The sequence below is a fragment of the Cavia porcellus genome, unplaced genomic scaffold (genome assembly GCF_034190915.1).
Source record: "Cavia porcellus strain 051 isolate PalLab524CR breed Dunkin Hartley unplaced genomic scaffold, mCavPor4.1 scaffold_22, whole genome shotgun sequence".
Lineage (NCBI taxonomy): Eukaryota > Metazoa > Chordata > Mammalia > Rodentia > Caviidae > Cavia > Cavia porcellus.
In genome coordinates this window covers 30,125,529-30,128,761 of record NW_026947505.1, presented here as the reverse complement: position 1 = coordinate 30,128,761, position 3,233 = coordinate 30,125,529, and the positions used below count along the sequence as shown (strand labels likewise).

The 3,233-nt window shown below is 35.0% G+C and overlaps 1 pseudogene; it reads left to right on the top strand.

Annotated features, from left to right (window-relative positions):
* Positions 1-717: 717 nt before the first annotated feature.
* Positions 718-1,399, top strand: LOC100720781 (calcyclin-binding protein-like; annotated as a pseudogene).
* Positions 1,400-3,233: the final 1,834 nt, after the last annotated feature.

The following is a 3,233-nucleotide window of genomic DNA, read 5'->3' as shown; positions in this document are numbered from 1 at the left end:
AAAGATTTTGACAAAGTCCAGCACCTATTCATGATTAAAAAAAAAAAAAACCCTCTACATCAAATTGGAAGAGATGGTCTTTATTTGACTTTGGTAAAAAAAAAATCTATGACAAAACAGTAGCCAACATCACATTAAATGGACAAAAACTGAAAGCTTTTGTTCTAAAATCAGGAACAAGACAAAGATGTCCACTGTCTCCACTATTATAGTCCTAAAAGTCCTGAAAACTTCAGCAACAGCAATTAGACAAGAGAAAAAAATAAAAGGGATAGTGATGGGAAAGGAAGAAGTTAAATTATCCTTATTTATAGATGACACAATATTCCACGTAGAAGACCTGAAAATCTCCATTAAAACAACTGGTAGATTTAAAAGCAAATTCAGTAGCCTACCTGTACACAGAGTCACACTAAAAAAATAATAACTTTTCTGTATATGACTAACGAACTCAATGAGAGAGAAATTAGGGAAACAGCATCTTTCACAATAGCAACAAGAGAAAGAAGGAAAGAAAAAAGAAATATCTAGGATGTAGAAGACATTACATTGAGAGCATCATCCTCACAAAGGTTCTGGAGTCTCCGCATGCAGAGGGCGAGTCGCAGTCTTGTGCAGGTCAGGGAACACACAGCAGCCTGAGCAGGTGAGATCCACACTAGCAGGGAGTGTTTTGGGTCTGTTGGTTCCTGTCCTGCAGACCAACACTGTCTGACTATGACTTTGATTTTAGAAGAGTTGCAGAATGATCTGGAAGAGGTAAACATATTGCTAGAAAAGGCTATTAGGAAGAGAGTATGTGATGCCCTGACAGCTGAAAAATCCAAGATCAAAACACAAATACAGAATATGATACAACAAAAATCACAAAAGAATTTCTTGACAGTGAAAAAACAGCTGCTGTGGTTGCTCCCATCACAACAGGATACACAGTGAAAATCAGTAATTATGGATGGAATCAGTCAGATACCTCTGTGAAAATCTGAAGTACCTTAACTGGAGTTCAAGTTCCTGCCAAGAATGTGCAAGTGTATTTCGCAGAGTGATCCTTTGATCTTTTGGTAAAGAATCTAAATGGGAAGAGTTACTCTATGACTGTGAACAATCTCTTGAAACCCATCTCAGTGGAAGGCAGTTCAAAAAAAAAATCAGGACTGATACAGTTCTTATCTTGTGTAGAAAGAAACTGGAAACACTCAGTGAGAGTACTTAACTCAGGTCAAAAAAGTGCAGAGAAAAAGAAAAGCTGTCCTACGGTGCTGAGACAGCTCCTAGTGAGGGATTAATGAATGTTCTAAAGAAAATTTATGAAGATAGAGATGATGATATGAAGTGAGTCATTAATAAAGCCTGGGTGGAATCAAGAGAGAAGCAAGCCAAAGGAGACACAGAACTTTAAGACTTTCAAGTCCTTTCGGGAACTATGATATGAAAATACTGATATTTCCAATAAGGGAATGTTGGTGAGCTGTGCATAGAAATTTGACAGATAACTACAAGGCCTTCACAGTAAAGGCAGTAAATTCTCCATTTTTTTACTGGAGGGTTTATTTAAATAAGATATATATATTAAGTAGTTCCTCCAAAGACAATTTGTACTCTGGTCACTTGGTTGACAAAAGGGTTACATGGCATTCTCATTGAAATATAAGAAGCAAGTCTTGCCTAATGAAAACAATACATTATATATACTTTTGTTCAGCTAGGAGGCAGAAAATAATAGTATTTGCTTGCCTGTAAGTTACAGATGTCACCTCCCACTAATGTAAGAATAAGAGTAAAACAATTTTTGTATAAAATTCAAATTTGTGCCTCCAAATTACTGTAGAGCAGATGATCTCCTATTGCCAGTTTGAGCCATGTGAGTAACAGGGATTATCCTGCACTAATCCAATCAGAAATGTTTCTGTCTAGATTTAAATATATTTGTTAATGAATATAGAATTGAAGTAATAGACAAGCATCTCCGTGTAGTACCAGTTACTAAGTTCTACTATGGGTGAGATAGCTTCAAAATTAGTAACTATAAAGTAAAAATAATTAATTTGAAAATTCATCGTTTCCTGTGTTCAGTAAAATTGGATTTTTATGAAAAAAAAAACTACATTGAAAACTACAGTACTCTGAAAAAGGAGACTGAAGAAGATATCAGAAAATGGAAAGATGTCCCTTGCTCATGATAGGAAGAACCAATACTGTGAAAATAGGCATACTCTCAAAACTTTATATATATTTAGTGCAATTCTGATCAAAATTCCAACAGCATATCTCAGAGAATTAGAGAAAACAAACCTAAAATTCATTTGGAACTAGAAGAAACATAGAGCAGCAAAGCAATTCTGGGCATCAAAAGCAAAGCAGGGGGTATCTTCAATGTCTGATTTAAAATTATACTATAATACTACTATAATTTTAAAAAGCATGGTACTGCCAAATAACACAGACCCAAAGATCAATGGAACAGATTAGAAGATGCAGAAACAACTCCAGACACACTTAGTCACCTTATCTTTAACAAAGCTGCCAAACACATTCACTGGGATAAAGACAGTCTCTTTAATAAATGGTGCTGGAAAAACTGGCTCTGTACATGCTAAAGATTAAAATTGGACCTATATCACCATGCACTAAACTAAATTTGAAATGAATCAAAGATTTAAATATTAAAATAGAAACATTAAATCTGCTGGAAAATAGAATAGGAAAAACTCTTGAAGACATTGTTGTAGGCAAAGGCTTTATGAATAAAAACCTGATCCCATCGGAACTATCACAAAGAATCAAAAACTGAGATATAATTTTATTAGAATGCTTTTGCACGGGAAGAGAAACAACCAGTAGAGTAAAAAGACTACTAAGTGGGGAAAAATGTTTGCCAGTTGTTTCACAAACAAAGAAGTATTTTCCAGAACCTATAAAGAACTCAAAACATCAGACCTCCCAAATTTAATGAGACTCCAAAAATGGGCATCCAAAAACAAAAAGGCATCTGAAATGAGCATGCACTTCTCAGATAAAGAAATACAAATAGCAAATAAATACATAAGAAAATATTCAACATCAGTGGTCATTTGAGAGATGCAAATTAAAACAACATTGAGATTTCATCTCACCCCAAGAAGAATGGCTATCATTAAGAAATCAACCAATAACAAATGCTCAAAGGCCTGATGGGGAAAAGGAACTCTTCTACACTGTTGGTGGCAGTGTAGACTGGTGCAAGCACTGTGAAA